Source organism: Rhinolophus ferrumequinum, chromosome 25 (genome assembly GCF_004115265.2).
Source record: "Rhinolophus ferrumequinum isolate MPI-CBG mRhiFer1 chromosome 25, mRhiFer1_v1.p, whole genome shotgun sequence".
NCBI lineage: Eukaryota > Metazoa > Chordata > Mammalia > Chiroptera > Rhinolophidae > Rhinolophus > Rhinolophus ferrumequinum.
Genome location: NC_046308.1, coordinates 6,120,913 through 6,131,264, shown reverse-complemented (window position 1 = coordinate 6,131,264; position 10,352 = coordinate 6,120,913). Strand labels below are relative to the sequence as shown.

The following is a 10,352-nucleotide window of genomic DNA, read 5'->3' as shown; positions in this document are numbered from 1 at the left end:
TTTTTGTGTCTGGTTTATTTTATTTTTTTTAAGGAGGGCGCAGCTCACAGTGGCCCATGTAAAGATCGAACTGGCAACCTTGGTGTTAAGAGCACCAAGCTCTAACCAACTGATCTAACAAGCCTCCCTGTGTCTGGTTTCTTTTACTTAGCATAATGTCTTCAAGGTTCATCCATGTTGTAGCATGTGTCAGTACTTCATTCCTTTTTATGTCCGAATACTATTCCATTGCATGGATAGATCACATTCTGTTTATCCATCAGTCTATGGACACCTGGGTGGTTCTACATTTTGGCTATTATGAAAATGTTGCCAAGAATATTGGCGTACAAATTTTTGTGTGGACATGTTTGCATTTCTCTTGGTTGCATATCTACAGGTGGAATTGCTGAGTCATATGGTAACTGTTTAACTGAAGAACTGCCAGACTTTTTTCCATAGTGGCTGTGAGGGTTGTAATTTCTCCACATCCTTTTCAACATTTGTTGTTCATCGCCATCCTAGAAGGTTTGAAGCAGTGGCTCATTGTAGTTTTTCTGTTTCCCTGATCACTAATGATGAGCATCTTCTCATGTGGATAGTGGCCAGCTTACCGTCTTTGGAGAATATTATTCAAATCCTTTGCCCATTTTTTACTTGAATTATTTTTGTTGTTGTTGAGTTGTAAGAGTTCTTTATGTATATTGTGAATACTAAACCCTTTTCAGATATGTGATTTGCAAAAATTTTCTCCCATTCTGTTTTTTCACTTTCTTGATAATATCCTTTGAAGCACAGAGGTTTTTAATTTTGGTGATATCCCATTTGTCTTTATTTGGTCACTTGTGCTTTTCGTGTCATATCTAAGAAACCGTTGCCTAATCCAAAATGTTGACTTATGCCTATTTTCTAAGCATTTTATGCATTTAGCTCCATTTTGAGTTAGTTTTTATATATGAAGTGGGGTAGGAGTACAACTTTATACTTTTGCATGTGACTTACCCATTTGTCCCAGCACCATTTGTTGAAAAGACTGTTCTTTCCCTTGTGAAGTGTCATGGCTCCCTTGTCAAAAATCAGTTGACGGTAAATGTATGGGCTTATTTCTGGACTCTATATTGTCTGTCCTTATGTGACATTTACTTTATATTTGGCCAGTTTTTAGCATCTCAGAGGTTTTCATTATTTGGCTGACATAAGTAGCTATTATGTGAGTTCTTCCAAAAATGTAAGAGACCACGTATTCCCTGATACGTTAAGATTATAAATTAGATATTTCAGGAAATGCCTCTCAAGTCCTTTGGACATAAAAGTCACTATACTGCAACCTCTTTCACTCCTTGATGTGTTTAGCTGTTATTTTAAGAGGTGGTTGTTTCGGGATCACTGTTGAGATTGTATTTACCACAAGCACAGAAAACCTAATTGAGAGTGCCTTGAAGGTATTGTTTTTCTTTTGAGTTTGAAAGGAGTCCCTGAATGTTCAGGGCAGCCATTTCAGGATGTCATCGGGGACCCCTAATAGGCTCCTCCTATCTTCCTGCTCCCCCCTCCTTGGCGTGTGGCTCTCATCCTTGTAGTCTCTAGATGCTCCCGTATCTGTGGGCTTGGCAGACAGAAGAGGGGAGGGCACGAGGGCCCAAGGGGCACACTGCTGAGTGCCACCTGACACGCCCTTCCCAGAAATCCTGCCCAGAGACTTGCACTTGTGTCCCCTTGGCCTCTAGCTACAAGGCAGTCTGGAAAGAGGAAAAATTTAACTGAGCATGTTGAGACCTTGATTATTTATGTTGCGCTACTAGGGACAAAGGAAAAGCTGTATAGGAACAGAACAAAGTTTAAAATTGTACTAAAACTGGAGCTTTATGGTGATACTTGGTCAATCAGAGTATTTCCATTTAGGTTTTATGGATTAATATATAATTTTAATGTATGAATTCAATGCTTTTGAGTACTTGTTTATTGAAGATCTGAATTATGGGTTAAGCAAGTACCACCTCTCACATACCCAAGAGAATGGGTATGTCAAAGCATACTCCATAGATACATGAACGGACAGTCTTGAAACCAAAAGAGTATTTGAGTTGACTTTTTGGTTTATAATTTAAATTCTTACCTAAAATCTAAAATCAAATTCTGGGTGTTCAAATCGGAACTTCTGTTACAGACTCAAGAGATATGTCAGAAAGAAAGAAAGAAAGCTACAATGATTCATTTCAAAATTGAAGGTTTGTTTCTAATGAACGTGTTGGGGTTTTTTTTGGATTGTGGAGCCTTGGTGATAGGAACCAACTGACTGTGGTGCCTGTTCCACGAGTGCCAGCAGGGGGAGCCAGACAATAAGCCAAAAGCCTGACTTCTAAAACATTTCCCGTTGGTGCTGTATAATGTAGATGTTCGCTTTGCTTTTTAATATATCTGAGAGAACACTTTCCAAAGGATTTAGAATAAATTACACAAGCAGTATAGCCTAATGGATTTAAAAGTACAGCTGTAATGTAAACAATGCTGCTATTAAAAGAAGATTGTTACAAGGTACGACTTTTTAGGGAAGGCAATTTAGTAATAATTGTAAGACTTGTGTTGGTTTTTTTCTTCGTCTTTTTTAAATGGTATCACATTGTAAAATGTTCATTCTTTTTGATCCAACATCTCCACTTCATTGTTGAATGATGAAACACACACACACACACACACCCCTCTGGAAATAATTCAGTCATTTTTTAAATAGAGAATTGGATAAATAAGTTACGGGACATCCATAAAATGAAATATGCAGCCATTAAAACAAAACAAGGGGCTCTATCCTGTCATGGAAAGATGACTTACTAAAAAAAAGTTGAAGACAGTATTCTAGTATTGTTCCATCCTTATTTATTTAATTGTATATACTCCGGGAAAAACTATGGAAACACATACATCAACTTGTTAACAGTAATTATCTTAGGGTGTAAACAGTTACAAAGACTTATACGTTCTAAGTCATACATACTATAATTCAGTAAGATGTGTGTTACCTTAATAACCAGGGTGGGAAACACTTTTTAAAAAGATTGATAGAAAATCAAATTTTAGAAAAAAATGTCATTAGCCAAAAACAGGCTGAGGACAACAGTCACCTTGTTCTTTTTCTTAACGCATCCTGTTTACATTTATCATTTTAATATGCCACTAATTACTGTCAGGTGTAGAAAGATCACAGTCCATGGAAATACTCAAAACAAGATTTATGAGAATTGTGTTACTCTGCATTTTCCTTTTTTCCAAAATTATTAGTATTGAAGACCTTAATAAAAAATTTGGAGCCGTGTCCAGAAAGGGCTGTACTACTGTGACACCAAAAGCCATTTGGTTTGTTTCCCCCTTCATTTTGTTTATAGAAGTTGGGAAGACCATTCCATTAGGAGAGTGTAAATTTAGGGCCACATCTGTTCTGTGTTGATTTTGAGATAAATCATTAGTCATGATTTTCCACTTTGCTTTAACACTGCAGCTCTGATTTGCAGGTGTTCTGGCAGTGTGCTAAACACATCACATTTTTAATCCTCTTTAACCCTTGTCAGAACCTTTGGGGCAGATGTAAGTATTATCCCCTTTTCCAATTGAAGAAGCTGAGGCCTACAGAAATTAAATAATAACGATATAAAATATAATTAATATATCTCACTTGGAAGCTGGCAGAAATGGCAATGAATGCTGTGTCTTTCTGAATCCAGAGCTGGCCCTGTTAACCATTCTGAGATGGCCCCTTTGCTGCATTACCATTTTTAGTAACACATTCTACAAGATCAGGAAAGTGCTCGTTCCTTGTGCTCTGCCAGCTGAAAGGATGTACAAGAAGTGTAAATGTGAACTCTGCTGTCGAGGACCTTAACCATCTGATGAGAAATGTGTGCATCGAGATAGAAACACTGACGAGTGACATGATTCTCCAGCGCTGTAGAAAGAGCAGGCTGTAATTACTGAGGTTGGTTGGAGAAGATTTCATGAAGATGGCACTCAACACTGAGCTCATCAGAACAAGTGAGCCAAACTGGGCAGAGTAGATGAGAATGGGGTAAACTTGTCCAGCTACGTGCCATGATCAAGCCTGGCAGGAAGGAAACCTTAGAGCAAAGAAGATGATTGAGGAGAAGTTGCCCTTGCAGGAGGTAATGACCCATATGCTTGCGAGCCGGGGTCGGGCTTACTTATTCCTTTAATCTGTATTATGTGAGTAGTCCAAAGGACATGACGCGTTCTCCACACTGGGGCACTATTCTGCCCTTTTTTTTTTTTCCCCAATCTTTCCAGAATTTATTTTTTTAAGGAGGGCGCAGCTCACAGTGGCCCATGCGGGGATTGAACCGACAACCTTGGTGTTACTAGCGCCATGCTCTAACCAACTGAGCTAACCAGCCACCCCACTCTTCTGCTTTTACACACCACTGAGAACCAAGTGCTTGGGCAACCAACCACTTTCCTGCCCTTCTCAAGGCATCCCATAGTTTCTGCACTTGACTCTCAAGTGCTTTTTCTAAAAAAACCAGTTTGAGATATAATGCACATACCTCATAGTTCACCCATTTAAAGTGTACAATTCAATGGTTTTTTAGCATATCAACATTACTAATTTTTATGTATAACAAAATTTTCCATTTTAACCATTTTAAGTGTAAAGTTGAGTGGCATTAATTACATTCAAAATGTGGGACCATCACCATTATCTAATTCCAAGACTTTTTCAGAAACTGTGCCCATTAAACAATATCTCCCCATTCTCCTTCCCCCTAGCCCCTGGTAACCTCTCATCTACTTGGTGTCTCTGGATTTGCCTACTCGAGATGTTTTATATGAGGGCGATCATATAATCATTTGTCCTTTTGCGAGTAGCTCCTTTCACTTAGTTGAATGTTTTCGGGTTCCACCCATGTTGTAACGTGTCAGAGAACTTCATCCCTTTGATGGTTGAATAATATTCCATTGTGTGGATAGATCACATTTTGTTTATCCCTTCATCTGTTGGCAGGTTGTTGCTACCATTTGGCCATAGTAAATAATGCTATAATGCACCTTGATGTACAAGTATGTGTTCCCGTTCCTGCTTTTCACACTGCTTTAAAAAAAAAAATCATTTGCCATTTTATCGCAAGTCCCCTTAAGACTTCCCCCTGAATCATTATCTGGCTGTCTTGTATTTCTATTTAAGTTTTTTTTATGTGGTAGTGGGCCATGCATCATTGGAGCCCCAATGCCTGGGACAGTGTGCTGCACACTGTAGGCACGCAAGTATATATTGAATGAATGAAGATTTTGAGAGCCAAGACAGAGTGCTTCTCAAAAAGTCAATAGTAAATGTTCATTGAGTTATTACATTTAAATTTTCAAGCAGGGGGGCAAGAGGATAAAATCAGAATTTTTGTAAGATTGCGTTAGTTACAGTGTACCAGATGTAGAGGGTATGGAGCTTAATTAGCGGTCCCAATGTAAGGGCTTAGTGGGTGTCACTGTGAATGTAAAAAAGAGAGAGTTGAGAAACATTCTGAAAGATTCCACTGCATTAGATTTAGCAGCTGAAAGTCAGGTTTTTGAGGTTTTGAATCTGGTTGACTTGGAGAACAGCAAAGCCTTTGATGGAAACAGGTTGGGTGACAATATAATTTGTCATCCAAATTCTTGAGCATAAAAGACTTACGCTCTGATTAATTCTTCTAGGACAGCAGGCATAAGCTGGGATTGTCCAAGCAAACTTCTGGAAATAGATGGTTGGGCTTGGATCCTTTGGAACGGGAGTAGGAGATAAGCTTAATTCTGGAGCACACTGAGTTTGAGGGGGCAGCTGATGGCCTGTCTGATACCCAGCAGACAAATAGAAATACACGTGAAAGCTCAGGAATAGAAACAGGCTTGAGAGACAAGAGGTTCTGGTGGAATTAGAGAATCTGATCCCTGAGACAAATAGCAGTTAGGAATCAGGAAGAAGGAAGGAACCAGCAAAGAATCTGAGAGGTTAATCAGAATAAGAGGCAGATCAGTAAAACATGAGTCATAGAGAGGAGTTTCTTAGAGGGGGTTGTTAGTAATAGTAAAATCTCCAGAAAAAAAACCCATTATTTTATGGCAGTTGAACACTGACTGGGGCAGCCCTCTTGGTTTTGCATTTGTGTGTGAAAGAATTAGTTGCCCTAGCCTTACTTGTCTGACTATAAACAAAATGCCAAGCTGGACATCTTAGAACTCCAGGATACATTGCCTTGCCTACCACGTTTACTGAAAAAGAGGGAAAATCATTTGGAAAGATGGCCACATTTATTCCCTCCAGTTGTTCAGGCAGATTCTTTGTCCTGAAGTTCCTTTTCCACTGAAAAGAAGGCTCTCACTGCCAGGAGACACTTAAGGGATGTTAAGTAATGTTTCCCTTAGAGTAATTTATAAGTGTTGTGTTTTTTCCCCTTGTACAAAAGACAGATCTAAGAAAAATGTCTAATGCAGCTGGGAAAGATTTTCATTCTTAGGAGGCTGCTGGACGTTTAGAAATGAACTTAAGTGGAGCAGAACATTTACATTTATAAATTGTTCCCCTAATGTATCTGATTCAACGCTCCACGATATCCACGTCATTCTGCATCTGTTACGTGGCTTACCTAAAGGTTTACGGCCAGCTGTGTAGCTGTGTCTGGTCATGTCAATTACGGGCCTCAGTTTCCTCACCCATAAAAGGAAGAATGAAAGTGAGATAACCTCTAAAGTCCCCTCCAGTTCCAAAATTATCATTTTAGAAGATGATTCCATGAGAAAGAGGAGAACTGCCCTCCCGGATATGTCTCTTGTGTGTCCCAAGTCAGTTTACTACTATACATGTCCTTCGAATAACATTAAAATCAGTAAGATCTGACTTACATTAGGTTAATGGAACTTAACCATGGAATCCATTCTACTTTGGGGTAATTGATGTTAAAGAGGATTGTAAAAATCTTTCCAGATGAGGTGGGTTCTCCTTTGCCCCTTTATTTTTTCTCTATAAATATTTTGCTGTGTGCATTCTTTGTGTGGATTTATCAATCTCACAAGTCTGTTTTAGCACTATTTCTTTATAGAGATCATCAACTTTTCCCCTGCCATGTAGACAGTGATGTGTTCTCCTTCAATCCCATCAGCATATAAACATGTTATTTTTTCCATCTTATAAAAAAAGGAAAAAAAACTTCTGTCCACCTGATACCACCCATTTCCTCCTTCCCTGCAAAACAGGGCTTTTCAACCTTGACATCTTGATGTTTTGGACTTGATATTTAAATTTACAATTTTAAATTTCTACTTCACTTTATTGTGCAGGTCTGCCCTGTGCATTACAGGATGTTTATCAACATCCCTTGTTTCTACTCCTAGATGCCAGTAGCAAAGCAAGCCCCACCCCCAGTCTCCAGACATTGCCAAATGTCTCCTGGGGGCAAAATCACCCCCAATTGAGAACCACTGCTCTGCAGCAAAACTCCTCAAAAGAATGATCTATCTGTACTGTTGCACACTAGTCTCCCCCATCCTCTCTTCACTGCCCCACCAAAAATGCTCTTGTCAAGGTCACCAATGACTGTCATGGTGCTAATCCAATGGCCATTTCTCATTTTGTTTGACCTGTTGCCATATATATATATAGATACACACACACATATGTGTGTATATATGTATATATACACACATATATACACACATATATACACATGTGTGTGTGTGTGTATATATATATATATATATATATATATATGTAATTGATTATTCCTACCTTCTTGGAACCATATTCTTCATTTGTCTTCCAGAACCCCACTGTCTTACTTTTCTTCCCACCTCACTGGCTGTTCCTTCTCAGCCTCTTTTGCTGGTTTCTCCTCTCTGACCTCTTAATAGTGAGATGCCTTAGGGCTAACTGTGTCCTCACCTAGAGAGCCAATTATTACATCCCAAGGTATTTTGTCTGACAGTTGTTTTGTTACAGTTGGCAGCTTGCAGTTGTCCATGGTAAGAGTATTTACACCATGAAAATTGGCAAACACTACAAATCATGGCTTCCCCCTCACCAGCTGTTACACATTTACCTGTTTATCAACTGCCCCAGTCTTCAAACTCTCTTAACTACACTCACCCTCTTGGTGATCTTATCCAGTCTCATGGGTTTAAACACCATCTCACTCTTCAAGAATTAAATTACAAGGGTAAAAAGGAAAGGGAGGAAGAACCTACATTTTTAAGAGACATAATCAGCCAATTGCAAGAATGGACCTTGTTTGGATCCAGATTCAAAGAAACCAACAGTAAAATATACACAAACAATTACTAGACATGACTAGATATTTGATGATATAAAGAATTATTGTTGTTAGATGTGATCATGGTACTGTCATTTTGTTTAACAAGGAGTCTCTCTTTTAGAGAATACTGAAATATTCATGAATAAAATTATATAATGGTTGGAATTTGCTTCAAAATAATTTGAAGGGTAAGGAGGAAGGTGGGGGGTGCTCTGTGAAACAGGATTGGTCATGAATAGATAATTGTTGAAGTTGGGTGATGGTTTATGGGGACTCAATATACCAATACCTCTATTTTTTAATATATTTGAAATTGTTCTTATAAAGTTTTTTTTAATGGCATCTGAATGCTGAAAACTCCCAAATTCATACCTTCCTTCTAGACGTCTCTGAATTCCAGACTCAAATACCCAGCTAGTCTTCCCAGCATCTTCCTTAGATTCAGATAAGTATCCAAATCTTGGAGCATTATACTCCAAGATGCTTCTCCCCCAGTCTTCCCCACTTCAGGAATGCAAAGAAGCATCCCACCTACTCTTGTGAGATGGGTTTACACAGAGATGAGAAAATTTAACAATCACAGATTTAAATACGGTGGATAGATGTACAAGGCATGAGGTCATTAGTTATCAAATGAATTGTCCAAACTGTAATTCCCATTCAGAGAATCGAGGGATTAGAGGAGAGAGCAATCACTTTTTAGAAAGTATGGCAATTTCAACTAAAAATGTCTCGAGTCTATGAATGTTGGTTTATTCCAGGACTGGAGGATATGTGACTTTGCAGTAGGATGTCAATCCAGATATGAACCTAACTATATTTTACACTGCCGTGTAGAGAGGGTAAATTGGTGACTGTCATGTGGTTTATAGGTGTGTTTATTTTTAATTGTTTCATTGAGGTATAATTTACATAAAATAAAAATCACCCATTTTAAGTGTATTATTCAATTATTTCTTAGTAAATTTAGAGAGTTGTGCAGCAATCATCACAATCCAGTTTTAGAAAATTTCCATCAAATCCCAAAAGGAGGGATCTTTTGGGAACCGCAATCACTTCCCAATTCCTACCTTCACCACCAAGCAACCACAAATCTTTCTGTTGCTGTCGGTCTGTCTTTTCTGGATATTTAATATAAATGGAGTCAGAGATTATATGATTCTTTTTCTGTCTGGTTTCTTTGACCTAGCATGATTTTATTTTTAGCACAGCACAATATTTTTGAAATTCATCCATGTTATCAGCAGTTCTTTTTATTTTTGTGCCGAATAGGTTACACTGTACAGATATACCACATTTGGTTTATATAGTTATCAGTTGGTCAACATTTGAATTGTTTCCAATTTTTGGCTATTATTAAATGTGATTTTAACTATAAAATATTTCAAATGGAGAGAAACGTATAACAAGCATTTATAGTGTTCACTGTGTGCCAGACATTGTTCTAAGTGTGTTAGATACAGTGGTGTATCTGGCATGTTTGACACACAGAACAGGTCAGTTTTTACACACACACCCCTCTTTTTTCTTCACTTTTTTTTTTAGCAGTTCTAGATTCAGAGCAAAACTGAGTGGAAAGTAGAGAGTTCCCAAATACCCAATTGCCCCTGCTGTGTCACAAATGCACAGCCTCCCTCACTGTCAACATCCACCACCAGTGTGGTACATTTGTTACAGCTGATGAACTTACACTGAAATATCATTACCAGCCAAAGTCCATAGTTTATGTTAGGTTTCCATGTTGTATATTCTATGAGTTTTGACAAACATAATGACATGTATCCACCATTATAGTATATAGTTTCACTTTCATAAAAATCCCCTGTGCTCCACTGATTCCTCCCTCCCCTCTAACCTCTGGCAACCACTGATCTTTTTACTGTCTCCAGTTTCATCTTTTCCAGAATGTCATACAGTTGGAATCATGCAGTATGTAGCCTTTTCAGACTGGCTTCGTTCACTTAGTAACGTGCATTTAAGTGTCTTCTGTCTTTTCATGGAACACCAAGACTGTGTTTCAACAATTGACAAATCTGTTTATAGTGCTAATTGAACATGAATATACAAAGACAATGACTTTTGACAGTC

The 10,352-nt window shown here is 38.3% G+C and overlaps 1 non-coding gene across 1 annotated transcript; it reads right to left on the bottom strand.

Moving 5' to 3' along the window:
• Positions 1-4,305: 4,305 nt before the first annotated feature.
• Positions 4,306-4,379, bottom strand: TRNAT-AGU (transfer RNA threonine (anticodon AGU)). The gene has a single exon. It is a non-coding gene; the product is annotated as a tRNA-Thr (tRNA).
• Between the last annotated feature and the right edge of the window lie 5,973 nt (positions 4,380-10,352).